At 45.6% G+C, this 17,677-nt stretch overlaps 1 long non-coding RNA gene across 1 annotated transcript; it reads right to left on the reverse strand.

Moving 5' to 3' along the window:
* Positions 1–11,959: 11,959 nt before the first annotated feature.
* LOC144583600 (uncharacterized) lies at positions 11,960–13,488 on the reverse strand. The gene is made up of 3 exons (XR_013537489.1): positions 13,363–13,488; positions 12,842–12,912; positions 11,960–12,288 (listed from the first exon to the last, which is right to left on the reverse strand). It is a non-coding gene; the product is annotated as an uncharacterized LOC144583600 (long non-coding RNA).
* Positions 13,489–17,677: the final 4,189 nt, after the last annotated feature.

The following is a 17,677-nucleotide window of genomic DNA, read 5'->3' on the forward strand; positions in this document are numbered from 1 at the left end:
GTATTGCACTGTCCAGAATACTCCTAATAAATTATTGAGCAATAGCATCTCTTTCTGGATTAAGCTCCAAACACATCTCTCATCACTGTGCCCAGACAATAGTTCATGACCTGCAGCCCCACTGTTAATGAAAAATAGAGCTGAGTCCTCTCAGCATGGAAGTAATTGCAATCTCATCATGATATACTCTAGTCATTTCCAATGAATTTTTAACAATATAGGGACAAAAAACCTTGTGATTAAGAGATGGGGATGAATATAAAAAGGGATCAGGTTTTTTTGACGAAAATAGCCGATTTGTTAAATATTCATCAATCCGTATTTGTCAGATTTTAAGCCCTGACAAATACGGCTTGACAAATACTTCCCCATTTTATTCCTCCTTCATAATTAAGAAAAAAACATTCTGCCTACAGGCTGCTGATAGGCAACCACCCACCTCCACAGCCTACCCCCACCCCCTTCCTCTCCCTACCGTAGCCCCACCCCCGCCGACACCCCCTTACTGTAATCGACAGTGCTGCTGTCACCATCTGGCCTCTGCAGCCACAGTATGTAAAAAGGGAGACTGGCTGGCCTTTGCAAAGATGGCAGCTGCAGCTTTCCTACCCTAAATGAAGCCACAGCCACCATCTTTGCAAAGGGCAGCCAGTTTCCCTTTTTACACGCCATGGCTGTGGAGGCCCGATGGAGACCTTGGCAGTGGATGCAACAATTATGGTAAGGGGCACTGGTGGCGTGGGTGTTTTTTTAATAACCCCCCCCCCCCATGAATCAAATAACTTTGTTATTCGTTGCTTCATGGAGCCAACTTTGTGCTTCATGAGTCGTCAACTTCTGATGACTCATGAAGCAGAACGACTTCCCAAAATGGTAACTCATCCCCATCTCTACTTGTGATCCTTGCAGACCGACCAAATGCAGTGATAGGCAGTACTTTTGTTGTGTACCATCAAGGTGAAAGTGACTTATAGAAACCCTAATAAGGCTTGAGATAAGGTAAGTGAGATATTTTAGGAGTGGTTTTACCAGGTCCACACACCAATGAGCTTCTATTGCTGAGTGGAGATTTGAACCCAGGTGTGAAGGAAAGTTGGAGGAAAGTGAGCCATCCTCGACAAGAGGAAAGGGAGTTGTAGGACGGAGACATCAGGGGAAAAAGAAATCTTAATAAAGAAGAAAAGATAGAGGAGGTGAAGAGGAAAGTAGAGGTCTGCCTAGTAGAAGAGGGAGAGAAAGGAAAAAGGGAGGAGCTTGAGATGTCAGTTTGGGAGGAGAGTATAAATGTTCAGGGGGAGAGGAGGTTCGTTAGCCGGTTTGAAGACGAGGGAAGGAGGAGGAAGGAGGAGCGAGATAAGGAGACGGAGACGAGTTATGAAAAGACGCAAGGACTTCTAAAAGATTTCCCAAACCTAAAAGTTGGAGGATTATTGCCTGATCCTGAGCCAAAGAGAGAGGGAGAGACTGTGTACGATACCCAAGAGTGATGCTAATCATCTTCCCACGGGGACAAGGATGAAGCAGGAAAGTGATAAGACCTGATTCAACCTATAACACACCACCTAAAGAAGGAGACTGGGCGCAACACCCATGTTGTGGCACCATCTGTGCAGTGAGGACTGCCCCTCTACGGAGCCCCACTGATCGCGAGCATTTTGACCCAGCACCCCAATGAGCTATCCAGACTTTCAAGGAGAGTTGACCTCATCTAGTTACGGCCCTTTGCCTGACTTATCATGTTTTGACCCGGTTGAAATAATTGTTGAGAAACCTAAGATCAATAAAGCTGAAGTTATGAATACCACAGAGATGTGTTATTTCCTGCCAAAAATGAAGAACTGCCACAACATTCCGATGAACCCCATAAAAATGAGCATCCTCAGCCCCAGTCTTGTCATTCTTTCCACTATACCACCTTGGGTATGCCATTTCTTATATTAAAACCACATTTCAAAATAAGGGCTGCAGACTCAGGTTAGAAATGCAGGTTTCAAATTTTGTCTCCAATGGTGACTGGAATGTCTCCCAATCTAAATAGACAAACCTGTAACCTTTACACATGCTCATCATCCTCATGAGCTGGGATACAAGCTACAATGAAATAGAAAGGTTACCTACCTGTAACCATGGTTCTTCTAGTGGAGACGTGAGCAAAATGCGGCCCTCCAGATGTTGCTGAACTGCAACTCCCAGTAATCCTCATTATTGATTGTGTGGGCTATGGTTGCTGGGAGTTGCAATTCAGCAACATCTGGAGGGCCGCATTTTGCCCTGGTCTGTTCTAGTAGACCTCTGTGAAATTCACACAAGTGGGTTTCTGCACCTGTGCAGGACATTTTGGAACTTCCTGGAGCTTAGAAAAAAATTTGACAGTGAGACCTCCCCCCTTGGGGCGCAAGCTCCACCCTCCAATCTTCCCCTCAGTTCCTTATATAGTCTGCCACTGTCAAATAGTATATGTGTAAAGCTCTTACAAAGAATACACAATGCTGGCTGGTGCTCTTCCCCCAGGCAGAAGAAACAACTTGTTGCTGAAGAAAGAATAAGGGAGGTCAAAAGAAAGGAAAGATAAGGAATAGAATTGTTTTTCAATTGTGAAGTTCCCAACAAAGCTACTGCTACAGCGGAGGTCGAAAAAAGAACTGAGGCACTAGGTGCTGGGGGCAGAGATATACAGCCAGTGTAGGGGAGGTCCCGGCACCAAGTGCTTAAAGCTATAGGAGCTTCCGAGGATGCTCTGCTCAGGCACAGATTAACCTATTAGCACGTATTCACAGAGACCACAAAGGAGAAACATAGTTACAGGTAGGTAACCTTTCTTCTTCGTGGCCTCTGTGAATGCACACAAGTGGGTGACGGCAAGCTCACTTAACGGATGGTGGACGTCACGGTAGGAAGGATGCCAATCCAAATGTGCCAAATCCAGTATCATTGTGTGCTCTCACATCTAGGCGGTAATGCCTGACAAAGGCCAATGGGGTAGACCATGTTGCAGCACAACAGATGTCAGGAATCTCAATTCCATGCTGGAAAGCAGATGATGTTGACAGCACTCTAGTGAAATGTGCATTCAAATGATCAGAAGGTGGTTTGCCTGATAGTTCCTATGCCAGAGAAATAGTTTGGACTATCCATCTGGAAATGGATAATGATGAGGTTGGGCCTTCCTTGTGAGGTCCATGGAAACATATGAAAAGTAAGTTTTTCTGAAAGCGTTAGTTCTATCAATATAAAATGCAAGAGAGCGTCTTATGTCTAGCATGTGGAGCATGCACTCTAGAGAGATTGATGGTAATGGGAAAAATGATGTTAATATAATTGGTTGATATAGATGGAATTCTGATACAATCTTGGGCAGAAAAGACATATCAAAATACAAAGTCACCTTGTCTGGATGAAATTGGATAAAGGGTGGATTAGATCAAAGAGCAACAAGCTCACTGGCTCTTTTAGCAGATGTTATAGCCACCAGAAAAGATGTCTTTAGAGAAAGCAACCTAAGATTTGAAGAGGCCATTGGTTCCAATGGTGGGCGCATGAGAGCATTAAGGACAATTTGTAGTGACTATTGGGGAATAATATGTTGACATGGTGGATGGATGTTATTGAGTCCTTTGAGGAATTTTTTAACCGTAGGGTGAGATAAAACTTTTGCTGACGTGGAGTTATCTGGTTGATGGGCAACAATGGCTGATATATGGACTTTTAAAGTGGAATGAGAGAGTACAAATTCAAAGAGATGGAGTAAGAAGGTAAGTAGTGTCTTCAAGGAAACTGGTTTTGCAGGTTATTTATTTATTTCTGTATAATTAAAGAAGGCTTTCCACTTATTTGCATATAGAAGCTGAGTTGATGGTATTCACACTCGATCCAAGATGTGCTTCAAGGCAGGAGTATTCTCCAAGCTGTCAAGTTCAATGATGGATGGTCTGGATGGTAGACCATCCCCGTTGTTCTGAGTTAGGAGGCCAGGAACTGGAGAGAGTCTAAATGAGTCCGTCGACATTGATCTGAGGCGAGTGAACCACAGTTGCCTTGGCCACCAGGGAGCAAAGAGGCCTATCACTGGGTTGAACAGTGGCAAGTACCACAATTGGAGCAAACTTATTTTGAGTCGGGCATGCTGAATTACCGATGTGGCTGCCATGAGCCAGAGGAGGTGTTGAACATGATGGGTTGGAACAGAAGTTTGAGATTGAAAGGGCCAAATTTCCTTCTTTAACCTTGTAACTCGTTCCAGGGGGATAAAGGCCCTGGCTTGCATGGAGTCGAAGAGGGCTCCAATATAGGTGACTGTGCTGGTTCGAGATGAGCTTTTGTAGTTTGAGTCCGAGGTTCTGAAGTGTGTTGAGAGTGATGGTTGTAGCTCTCATGGCGTTTTGGTACAATGTCGTAACTATCAGCCAGTCGTCTATGTATGGGTAGATGTTTATACCCTGAAGACGGAGATGCGCTGTGACTGCTGCCATGAACTTCGTGAAAGTCCTCCACGTCGTGGAAAGTCCAAATGGTAGGAAATAGAATTAGTACATCATGTTGTCGAATTGGAATCTGAGAAATTTTTGATGAGATGGATGGATTGAAATTTAGAAGCAAGCATCCTGTAGACCGATCACAACAAACCATTCTCCCCTTTATCGAGGGTTTTTGAAAAGGCTGGCGTCTATGGGACTGATATTGATTCTAAAAGGATGATGTTGATGGTGGTGGACCTTGAAAGGATCTGTCAACTGGTTGTGACCTGAATTGTTGATATGGCTGGAATCTCTGATACAATTGTTGTTGAAATGATTGTGAATAGAATTGAGTCTGTCTGTATTGAAGTCATTGGTATCAAAAGGATTGTTGGTTGGTGTATGATTTTGCAGTTTCCTGTATTTTATAAAGGTTTTCCATAGTTGGCACTGATAAGCGCCCATCGCTGTTTGATAGTTGGTGACCCTAAGTGAAAAGGATTGGAGCGAATAAATTCTTCTACCAATGATGTCAATTTTCTGACCCTCTGTTTAGTAGGGGCCACTGAAGACTTATTTCTGGCTCTGGACTGGTTGGACTCAACAATTATAGAATTGGGAGTAGGATGTTTGGCCAAATCCTCGGTGTCCGTTCCATGCGTCTTGTACAGGTTTTCAGTCCATCTTGAGAATTGTAGTGTAGATAGTGGTTTGTCCCATGCTTCCTTGAAATAGGCTAAGTAAGGGACTTGGGATTTGGGACTTTTCTTTTTAAAAAAATTATATCTTGGAATCAAAGCCAGCTGAGGACTTGAACTGGCACAGGGCAACAGACCTAAAATCCACATTAAACTTGTCTAAAGAGATAATATGGCAACCCTAAAAGAGAATGGCTCACATGCCTGCCCGTGTCCTGAGGTTTTTCGAGAGGAGGCCCTTCCCTTGGCCCCACAATTCTGGGGGCCCCTTTGTTCAAAAGTGCCCCCCCTCTCAATGCCTCCTCCAGTGGCGAGTGGGTAGGCTGCCCCCCCCCTTCCTGCTCTCCCTCTGTGGGCAGGCAAAGAACACTTTATCCACATTGGCTTACTCACCTCAGCTCCTTCTCGCCTTTTTAGCAGTTCTTTGCTTCCTGACTTTGTCTTTGCTCTTCATCTGTGGCCTGGCCTGCCTTCTGTTGGAGTTTTTGCAATCTGGCACACTGCCTTTAGTAGGTTTTGGCTGGGAGGGAGGTTCCTGGGCTGGGGAGACTGTCTGTCTATCCAGCACTATCCAGTAGTTCCTGCCCCCACCTCTGAATCCAAGGGAACCCCTTATCTCCGTATGTGAATTCCCCCCCCCCCCGGTCATCTCCGTCTTTGAATCCCCCCGCCCACTCTAGAGTCTCTTGAGGTCTGTTGCTGAAAGGAGTCATTTTTTGGTCAGTTTGTTGTCTGATCTGTTCAATTATAAGCAATAATATTAATATCCTATTAATATCTCAGAATGAGTTTCTGAGACTAAAAGCCCATTAATGAGAAAAGGGGTGGACTTCCTGGGGAAATTGAGGCTATTCTGGGCGGTGAATCCATGCACTTTTGCTACACAACTAGAAGAATTTAACCCAAAACTCAAAACTCTGCAAGAAACCCTGCAGCTGAAATGAAATTCTTTTTGATCTCTAGCCACACATTCCCTATTCATGCTTTCAGTGTGATTTTCAAAGTGTTAACACATCCTGGTAGTCTTTGGATTTACCATAATTCCAAGGTGTTGCTTGTATGTACAGCAGAGCCAGAGGAGAAAGGAAGTGCGTGCAAAATATGTGAACATTCCAGTTATATGCAGATTGGGGGGGGGGGGAGGTAAGCAGAAAAAATTAATGTCTCAGGAGAAAAAAACCCTTAAAAAGTCTAGTTTAATTATTAGAAACATTTTCAGTATATGATGTTGCTGCAAACAGAATGGATAGTTTGTGTTTGTGTGTTTGTTTGTGTCTTTCTCTGTGTGGGTACGTGCGCGTGTGTATTTGAAAGAGAGAGAGCTGCAGTTACAGAAACTTCAGGGGATTTCACACAAGTCTTCAACGTTTCTTTCACTTCATCCTCTCGATGATGCTTTTGAAGAGGGTTCTTTTCTCCATTACAGTATTTAAATTCCTAGTATGATCTCTTCAGCTCAAGAATCCATCAGAACGGTAGACATTTTGCAGGGTATGTAGGAAACTAAAAACACGTATGACACTGGGGCTGCTCCTGTCCACATCATCATGCTGCAAAAACCGCCAATGATCTATTCACACAGGACAAGCAGGACCCTTAGTTACATTCACAGGATCTGTATCAACTATGGCATCCATCTCAGAGCGGATCCGAGCAGTTTTGTCTGCTACAATGACGGAAATACAGTGAAGGTGACATATGTGATTTCTATCTCCTGTTTATAAGGGTTTAAGTAATCTTTTCAAATATTCTTCATTTCTAAGCCATGCCCATTCATTGTACCTCAATGAAAATCAAATACAAAAGGTGGGTAGGTTTAAGTGGCAAGTGCATCATTTATTTTGTACCAGTAACAAATCACATAACAAGCATTAATAATATTACAAATACAAAAAGGGCAATTACCATAACAACAAAGTCAATACAGATCTTTAAAAAAATTCTTTGCCATTTAGTAACATCTGCAGGAGCAGAGTATGGATCAAAATAACATCTCCATCAATGAGGAAGGCAGGAAGATTTTCTACAGTAGAGACTTCCGGGACTCCAATGTAGAGAGGAAGTACTACACAACTGACAAAAGAGACTGAACCCTAGAAAAGTCTAGCCCCCAGTCACATAGGGGATGGGCTTCCTTGGAAGTTGCTTTATAGGCGATGGAGTGGAGTTGGTAGAACCAAGATGAACCTAAGAAAATTGGGGGGTTGCAAATCTTTGCAAGTGTAGAGAAAAACAGACGTCAGACCTGTATCAGGGTACATGCCCCTCAACACCTGTCATGAACGACTTCATGTCAGCAGTTCCAAATGCTCTTGATGTAGCCCATTGTTGGGTGGGAATTATCCTATATGTTTAGTAATGGTGCTGTGGTGCTACTGGTGCATCACCTCTGATGATGATGGAGATCACAAGAGCAGCGGGAAAGGCCTTCCGTGACACAGCAGAGAGAAGAAGGGCCAGTTGCAGGCATTGTTGGGTGGAAACGAGATGGTTAGCACTGCTCTCACTTCCATCTTGCACAAGGCATCTCCTAGGCTGGCCTGGCTCTGTCCCTTTCCAGATGACCTCCTTGCTGCTGCTGGTCAGGCCGGCCTTCCAGTCCTTAGACCTGTCTTTTCACATCTGTTTTTCCACAGCACGTTTCTAAACATCCCACTTAGTGTTCTTAGTATGCAATCCCATGTCTTCCCGCACCTGCAGCCTTGAACACCAGCCTAACATCAGTACAGCACAGTGAGGACCCTGTTATGTTCTCAGCAGATTCCATCTCTTCCTCCGCTGTTCCCACAGGTAGCTGAACCTCGGTCTCTCATCCTGGCTGACCTAAGGCTTTCTCAAGATGTGGATAATTTATGACCCCGGGGACAATTTATGCCTCTGAGCTCTGGAATCCCCCAATCTGGAATGTCAATGGGATGCCTCTTTGACTGGCACCCCCATTCCGAATGGCCCCCTTCCCCCATGTGGCCCCTCCATCCCACTCACACATGCTGAACTGCCTCCGGCTCTGGCTGCAGCAGGGAGGGGCAGGGAGACCTCCCCCTCTACGTCCCTGCCCCCCATCCTCAGGCACAGGCAAGGTTGCTATGGCTGCTACCTTTCCCAGGGTCCCCGGAGCCTTGAGCTCCAACATGGGGGAGCCTGGGAAAGGTAGGGGATCAGGTGTTGCTGAGCTTCTTTATTTCCCTGTTCAGACTGTGCTGCAGCCCAGGATGGGAAGAGAAGAAAACACTCCCAACTAAAAGGCGAATCTCCCCATTTCTAGGCTTCGGGTAAGGCTTGGACCAAAGTAGGACAAGCAAGGCAAGGGACTCTCCCCCCCCCCCCCCGAGAAACCCTTGTCTGGAGACCCTTTCTCTTTTTGTGCTATCCTATGAAGGGGGGGGTTCTTGTTAAAAGAACAAAACAGTCATAGAAATAGAATTAAATGAGGAGAAAGCATCCCACAGTCAGAAAAAGTGGAAAAGGTTTTTCAGTCAAGACAATGCTTGTCCTGGTTCACGGTGAACTTTCTTCATTAAGGTAACCACTAAGTGATATGTGATGGCTACACTGTGGATTCAACATCCACCCTTTGTGCAGGTAGACAATGCCAGGAGCAATCATTGTCACCTGATCCCCTCAGCCTTTCCCCCTGTAAGAACCCAAAGTGAATCCCAGATCTAGGAGGCAACAGGTTTGAAAAATAAAATGGAAGAGAAGCAGCTAAACACAGAAATAATGAAGGAAGGCTAAGGTCTATTCTATCCCATTTTCATCTTGATGAGGCAGTTTTAGGATGTCCTTCTACTCCCATGCTGAGCCCTGGAAATACAGCACCTTCTGTCTTGAGATGATCAGAAGCAGAATTGTTGTGGGGGGCAAAGATATCAAAGGTGGTGAAAAACTGTAAGTAAATAGAAGCTACAGGGACAGGAAGACAAAATGTCAATCACCTAACTGGTGTGTGTGTTGGATTTCCTGCTCAGAAAGCAAAACAAGAATAGAAATAGTTTTTTAAAAGAATATAGAAACAAGAATCTAGAGAAGCCTCCCAAGGCTGTTGAGTCTAGCAGAGTGAGGAAAATGCTTGCCCTGTTTTGTTGTGGAATCACGTGAATAAAATGGACTCTGAATGACAGGAGCTCCGGTGTGGAGACCACATGTCTATGTCCTGACAGTTAACAAGTGTAGTGGGGGACAAAAGAAGAGATTCCTGGGCTTACAAAGGGCCGTGAAGGTGTGCAGATAAGTGAGGTATGGATATGAGAGGCAACAGGTAGATTCAGGTTCCAAAAAGACATTGGGGGAGGAGCAACGAAAATCATGAATAGGGGATCGGGGACATAATATCTCGTTTTCATTCAGTTTGAATGAGGATTAAAATAAATGTAATAAAGGGAGCTGATAATTTTGACCGATTTAACATTGTAAGGTGTAACCTACAACCTATAAGCCACATACACGGAAAAAGCAAGGTTAAAAACACCCCCCTCAAAAAAGAACAACCACCCACCCGAATGTTTGAAATTGTTAAAATGTCATTTTGTTCCTTAGCTGAGCCATGGAAATACAGCACCCTGCCAGTTGCAAACCCAAAGAATTGTTGGGTGTCTGCATGGGGCCTCCACTGCGGATGGTCTGAACCAGAAACAAGTCAATGGCAAAAGAGACCAAGGGGATCTAGTGGGGCAGCCCAGAAAACCAAACCTTCCAAGTGAGGAAGAAAAAGGATAGAGAGGCAACATAGTCACAGAGGAAAACAGCAAATGATGGTTTGACAGAAGGAAAGGAGATGTCTTGGATGGCAGGGAGGGGAAAACATGCTTTGGAATCACAGCAGGATGATGAAAAACCTGATGTTTCTAGGCTATTTAGCAAATAATTGACAAAATCCTGTTGGTGCACTTCTGCCAGTGGATGTAACTTCCTGGCACCTTCAATTCTAGTGATGCCCCCAAACCGGGTTCTTTCAAGGGAAACAGATGTGGAGGCATTCAGCAAATGGGGAAAGTCAAGAGCAGGAAGACACAAGAGGAATGACACCCAGGACCCTGGTGCTAAAATCCATGATGGCTTGAAAGCTTGGAAATTGGTTCTCCGGGTTAGATGTCTCCCTTCAATGTAAAGGAACCTCCTGCACTTTACCCTTTTGGTGTATCAGCCCTGAAATATGGTCCATCAGGCAGAACCATCCATTCAGGGAAGCAGAAGCTTTCCCTTCGGGAATAGAAGAGAGGATGATCAGTTCTAAACAGAAGTGTCATGGGGCATGGAAAAATCCTAATAAAGATTGCAAAGGGAACTTTTTGTGAGCTAAGTCTCTGAAGAGTCAAACCCAAGGAGCTTCTGGACGACTCGGAAAAGTCCAAGACTATACAAGAAGGGAGAGAGTGATTGCCCATGGTGAGATCAAGGATGGTCAAGGATGTCTCATAACCCTGCAAGGTCAGCACAGCACAGGAAGAGACTGGAGTCCTCCATTTTCTGCCCACACAGGACAGAGAGCATTTCCCTTCAGCCAAAGAGTTACCCTCTTCTCCGCCCATCCCCTCCCCTCCTCTCCCCTCTGGAGCTTCTGGCTGCAGCAACCGTGATGGCAAGGAGGAAGGGAGGACCACATCCTGCTCTATCTTCTGCCATTCCAGCCTCATCCCCCTCCCTCTTTCCTACATCAGGGAGCCTGCAAAACCACCTCCCCTTCTAGTTGTGGCTAGCATTTGGCACATGTCCCTAGATCCTGGTTTCTCCTCTGCCTCCCTCTCTGCCTCCCACCCCTTTTCCCTGCCCTTCCTCCTTGGCCATAGCAGCGTTTCAAGTGCCAGGGAACGTAAAGACCTGCTGAACCTCCTACTTCCCTGCTTCGGGAGCAGGCTTGTGGTGCGCTCGTACTTGGCGCCCATCTCGCCATCCGAGCCAGAGGACAGTTGGGAGGGCAGTGGGCTGCTCCTCCCTCCCACTCACTTACCCGACTTTGGCTGTGCTGTGCAGATGACGGTGCCAAGGTGCCAAGCTTTCTCATGGCTTGGCTCAGATCACAAAGATAGTGCATCGTAATCTTCACCTCAAATATGAGGGAAGCTTTACGACCCCCCCAGAGTTCTTCCCTGGCTGGGATATCCATGCGAACCATGGAAGAACTCAATTCCCCGGTCCCCTCTCTTGAGTCTCCAAGGCTTCCCCTCCTCCCTCCGTTCCTCCCGAGAGCAGTGAGCCCTTTGCTTCTTCCTGGCACACTCTGAGCCCCCTCCCTTCCATCCAGCAGCCCTCTGATCCACCTCATTTGGGAAAAACATTTGGAGACTCAAGGAAGGGCTGGGTGAAGCCTCTCAGAGTTTGGTGCCCGCACTGGGGGACAACTCAATCCAATCGGAGTCCAATTTGCTTGGAAAAAGCCAAGCCATGGTCTTTGATTCAGCCCAAATGGGGATAAATGGGGGGGGGGGAGAGGCACACATCACTAGATGGCAGAAAAGGAAGGAAGAGCAATGGCTTCCCTCCCTCCCTTCCTCTCTCCCACTCCTCCTCCACTCCCTCCCCATCTCCCCTTCCTCCCTTTTCCCTTCCTTTTCCTCCTCTGCGCCTCTGACCTTGCCAAGGCTACCCTAAGAGCATTGGAAGAGCCAGAGAGGAACGGAGGAGGAAAAGGAAGAGAGGCAGAAAGAAGGGAAGCCAAGAAACGTGGGGGGGGGAGGAGGAAGGGGAGAGAACCCTCCTTCCTGCTCTGCCATTGCCTCAGGCACTCTGTAGCCCAGCAGCTACAGCCGTCAGGTAAGGGTGTCTGGGGGTCCACAGGTGGGGGGTTCGGATGAGGCCCACAGGGGGAATATGGGGGCTGGGGGAGGGCTCAGAGAGATCTGCCAATCTAGATCATTGCATCCGGGGGCTTTTCCCTCTGATCTCCCCATTTCCAATAGGGGCTCCGGTTCCAGGTGTTTGGAAGGACAGGCGCCCTTGGAGCCAGGTCAAGTCAGACTGGTGGGGAGGGAGGCAGGGACAGAGAGAGGGAGGCATCTGTTGAGAGTGAACAGGATCCTGGAACAGAATGAGAAAGAGATTGCAATCCTGATGCAAAGAGTTCCTGATGTTCCTTTCCTTCTTTCCAGCAGGTCTGCCCTGGCTGGTGCCCAAGAGAACTCCCATAGTTCTTCAGAGACCTATTTTGGATGGGAAAAAAAAGACCAAGTTGTGAAAGACATCTACACTTTGTTAGTCAATGGGTAGAAATTACTGCAGCCCCTCCAAGTGGCGGGACTTTGAAAATCTGGAGCGTTCCTTAAGTTCTGAATGGATTTTTAGACCAAGTTGTTAAGTAGAAAGTGAACTGAAGTTATTTAAACCTGTTCCAACCATCATTGTCTCACTTCTTCTGCAGAATGTATTTTGATGCTTAGCCTATGCCGGTCCGATGGCCAGATCAGGGCCACAATTAATGGAATTAATGCATCTTTCCCGTACATCTTGGCTACACATTCACCAAGCAACTCACTGCATGTCGAGTCCCCATGTCAAAGTTATACGGCTTCTTTCTCGCTTTGAAGGAGGGGCTTTACCAGGGCCACCCCTCAGTTTCTCTGGTCACTCAGGAGTTGGAATTGGAAGTCTCTCAAGTCCTAGTTCTCACTGTGGCTGCTATGCCTGGTTCTTGCCCCTTTCCGCTTTCAGAAACTAGCATGGTGGCACCTTACTTGTGTAAAGGAGGTTCCTTACTGAGGTTCTTAGTGTGGGCATCCTCACATCATCTGTGGATTGTTGGTAAGCACCTGGTGTTTGGAGGACAGCTGTACAAGATTTAAAAGAGGAGAGATGCAAATAAATTATGCAATTGGATTATTTGTGTTTCTGTTTGGGTGTGAGAGAGGGAATGTCCTCTCCTATACAGCAACTTTCTGAAATGAGTAACATAAGAGAACTCACAGCCCAACCAAAATATTCAACTATTCAAAGAAGAGCACGAGAATCAAATTAGCACCCCAACGACTGCTGTTCCCTGAGATGAAGAGCTCCTCTCCCAAATGAAGATAGGCTTGAATATTAACAGAAATGGTTTTAAGACAGGGTGCTTGAAAATTACACAAACAATCCTACTGATACTGTGAGAGGTTTTTTCTCTGACAATTTAATGTTTCTCTACCAATTCATTCTGTCCACTACACCCCGGTTCTTGCACCCTCATCACCTTTCCGAAACTAGCAAGGCTGCACGTTAATTGTAGAAAACAGATTCCTTACTTAGGCTCTCAGCGTGGGCTTCTTCACACCATCTACAGCCTGTTCAAACTTTCACACAGCCTTAGATAGTACCGATTGTCCTTTTTCGTTGGCCATGGTTATATGTACATACCATCTTGTTCCTCCTTCAAATATGTGGAAAATAATATTTGTTAGTGCTTATGCATTGAAGCTCTACAGCAAAAGATGGAGTGAAATTGCAGACTAAAGGTCACCTGGATGTCTGATTTCTGCTTCTTCAACAAGGTCTTGCCTTCTCCTGATGTCTGGCACTTGTTATGACCATCTATTTGCAATCAGACAAGACAGGAAGATGTTGACCTGCCTCCATAGGCATGGTCATCTGGTTACTCAGTCTCATGGTTAGAAGCAGAGCTTGGAAAACTTTCTTTTTTCTTCCATTTCCCAGCCGTCCCCGGTGGAATGGACACTGGCCATCATGACCCAAGGATTCTAGGAGCTGTGGTCCAAAAACTAGTTTTGAGAGCTGTTATTCAAACAAGTTCTGAGCAAAACACGCTCTGTGAAGCAGACATGTTAGTTGCAATACGTAGCATCCATTTCCCTTACAAAATGGGTAGGAAAGCACTCAGAAAACCTTCTCACAAATCCTTCTAATAGTTTTCCCTACCTTTGAAAGGACAATGTTATTGTCCTTTGGCAAGTCATTTTCAGCTTCTGGCGACCCTGACAGGGTTTGTGAAGTACATAAAATGTCTCAAGAGGGATTCACGATTGTTACTCTCTAGAAAGATTTGAAGGGCGAGGAGGGATTGGAATCGAGGTCTCCTGAGCCATAGTGCAATATTCTATCTACTTTACCATAGTAAGACTGAAAAATTAATTCAACTTGCCCCCAACCCAATCTTTCCACTTCCCCGTCATGAAGATCCATCCTGACCATGTTAAGGCTGAGCCTGACTGATAACGGTCACTTGGTTTGCAGAGAAACAAGAACTCTCCTGATTGTTACCTCACTCTGACATCAGAGAATTCTATTTCTCTTTGGCCTGAGCTGTATCCATGCCAACTGTAAGAACCCATCAATCTTTGTGATTACAGAACCATCAATCGGAGTCTTTTGAAAACATCAGAGTGTTGGTCTTATAGTGGACTGGAGGAACAGTCTATAGTGACACATTCACCAAACAACCCACTGGATACTGAGTCCCCATGTCTATGGGGCCTGAGGGGATTCTGGGTGCTGTAGTCCGACACCAGAAAGAGTTTTCAGTCTTGGCTTGGAATGTTTTTAGGAGCCACCATGTTGCCTCTGACTTAGAGTAACCTTATGGATGAGTGACTTCCAGCATGTTGTCAACTGCCCAGAGAGTGTTCTAGCATTATAGGGCAGTATAGAAGTCAAAAGATGAACATCAGCATGTCCTGTCCCTGACACAGAGTCTCTGGTGTTACTGATTGTCCTTATGAAAAGTTGGTCAGCAAGAGTAGCTCATTTTTAAGCATCAGGTGTTTGGGGAGAAGGTCTGTTGAATTAAACAGACATTGGAATACCAATAAATCATATGATTGTAGTTTGTTTCATGACGATATCCTGTCCAACACAGTTCTTTCCATAAATGACTAAAATGGAAAAAGAAAAAAGGGGCAAAGAAACATATTTAACTCTTAAAATGAGGGGGAGTGAACAAAATTCATATTGGATTTTGCTTTTTTTCCCCAGTTGTCAGCTGGTTGGATAGCTCAGTGGTTTGCATATCTGGCTGTGGAGCCAGAGGCTGGGAATTCAATTGCAAACTGTGCCTCCTGCAAGTAGAGGCAAAAGCAAAAAAGCAAAGCGTGCTGTTTGTATCCTGCCCCATAGCGCTTAAAACGCTATCCCGCAGCAAACTGGGTATTCATTTTATGAACCTGGGAAGGACAGAAGGCTGAGTTAACCTTGAACTGGCTACCTGTGATCGAACCCTGGGTGGTGAGCACAGTCCTGGCTGCAGTACAGCAGTTTAGCCGCTACACCAGGAGGCCAGCCTGTGTGACCGTGGGCAAGCTGCACAATCCCAGGATACCCCCAGAAGAAAGGAATGGGAAACCCCTTCTGAGTTTTCTCAACCTGCCAAATAGGCTAAGGAAGGGCTTGGGACTTTTCTTTTTCAAATAATTATATCTTGGAATCCAAGCCAGCTGATGGCTTGAACTGGCACAGGGCGACAGACCTAAAATCCAAATTAAACGTGTCTAAAGAGATAGGGATGTAGTGGCACTGCGGGCTAAACCGCAGAAGCCTGTGCTGCAGGGTCAGAAGACCAAGCAGTCGTAAGATCAAATCCACACGACGGAGTGAGCGCCCGTCGCTTTTCCCAGCTCCCGTCAACCTAGCGGTTCGAAAGCATGCAAATGCAAGTAGATAAATACGGACCACTTCGGTGGGAAGGTAACAGCGTTCCGTGTCTAAGTCGCACTGGCTATGTGACCACGGAAGATTGTCTTCGGACAAACGCTGGCTCTATGGCTTGGAAACGGGGATGAGCACCGCCTCCTAGAGTCGAACACGACTGGACAAAAATTGTCAAGGGAAACCTTTACCTAACCGTTACCTTTAAAGAGATAATATGGCAACCCTAAAAGAGAATGGCTCACATGCCTGCCCGTGTCCTGAGGTTTTTTGAGAGGAGGCCCTTCCCTTGGCCCCACAATTCTGGCGGCCCCAAAAGTGCCCCCCTCTCAATGCCTCATCCAGTGGCGAGTGGGTAGGCTGCCCCCCCTTCCTGCTCTCCCTCTGTGGGCAGGCAAAGAACACTTTATCCAGATTGGCTTACTCACCTCAGCTCCTTCTCACCTTTTTAGCAGTCCTTTACTACCTGACTTTGTCTTTGCTCTTCATCTGTGGCGTGGCTTGCCTTCTGTTGGAGTTTTTGCAATCTGGCACACTGCCTTTAGTAGGTTTTGGCTGGGAGGGAGGTTTCTGGACTGGGGAGACTGTCTGTCTATCCAGCACTATCCAGTAGTTCCTGCCCCCTGTCTGAATCCATGGGATCTCCTCATCTCCATATGTGAATTCCCCCCCTCCCGTCATCTCCGTCTTTGAATCCCCCCCGCCCACTCTAGAGTCTCTTGAGGTCTGTTGCTGAAAGGAGTCATGTTTTGGTCAGTTTGTTGTCTGATCTGTTCAATTGTAAGCAATGAAACCTTTTATTGTTTCTCCTGTTCATATCTCAGAGTGAGTTTCTGAGACTAGAAGCCCATTAATGAGAAAAGGGGTGGACTTCCTGGGGAAATTGATGCTATTCTGGGCCATGAATCCATGCACTTTTGCTACACAACTAGAAGAATTTAACCCAAAATTCAAAACTCTGCAGGAAACCCTGCAGCTGAAATGAAATTCTTTTTGATCTCTAGCCACACATTCCCTATTCATGCCTTCAGTGTGATTTTCAAAGTGTTCACACATCCTGGTAGTCTTTGGATTTACCATATTTCCAAGGTGTTGCTTGTATGTGCAGCAGAGCCAGAGGAGAAAGGAAGTGCGTGTAAAATATGTGAACATTCCTGTTATATACAGATTGGGGGGGGGGGGGGAGGTAAGCAGAAAAAATTAATGTCTCAGGAGAAAAAACCCTTCAAAAATCTAGTTTAATTATTAGAAACATTTTCAGTATATGATGTTGCTGCAAACAGAATGGATAGTTTGTGTTTGTGTGTTTGTGTCTTTCTGTGTGTGTGTGTACGTGCTCGTGTGTATTTGAAAGAGAGAGAGCTGCAGTTACGAAACTTCAGGGGATTTCACACAAGCCTTCAACTTTTCTTTCACTTCATCCTCTCGATGATGCTTTTCAAGAGGGTTCTTCTCTCCATTACAGTATTTAAATTCCCAGTATGATCTCTTCAGCTCAAGAATCCATCAGAACGGTAGACATTTTGCAGGGTATGTAGGAAACTAAAAACACCTATGACACTGGGGCTGCTCCTGTCCACATCATCAGGCTGCAAAAACTGCCAATGATCTATTCACACAGGACAAGCAGGACCCTTAAAATATTCTTCATTTCTAAGCCATACCCATGCATTGTACCTCACTGAAAATCAAATACAACAGGTGGGTAGGTTTAAGTGCCAAGTGCATCATTTATTTTGTACCAGTAACAAATCACATAACAAGCATTAATAATATTACAAATACACAAAGGGCAATTACCATAACAACAAAGTCAATACAGATCTTTAAAAAAATTCTTTGGCATATAGTAACATCTGCAGGAGCAGAGTAGGGATCAAAATAACATCTCCATCAATGAGGAAGGCAGGAAGATTTTCTACAGTAGAGAATGCCAGGACTCCAATGTAGAGAGGAAGTACT

This window comes from Pogona vitticeps, chromosome 6 (genome assembly GCF_051106095.1).
Source record: "Pogona vitticeps strain Pit_001003342236 chromosome 6, PviZW2.1, whole genome shotgun sequence".
Lineage (NCBI taxonomy): Eukaryota > Metazoa > Chordata > Lepidosauria > Squamata > Agamidae > Pogona > Pogona vitticeps.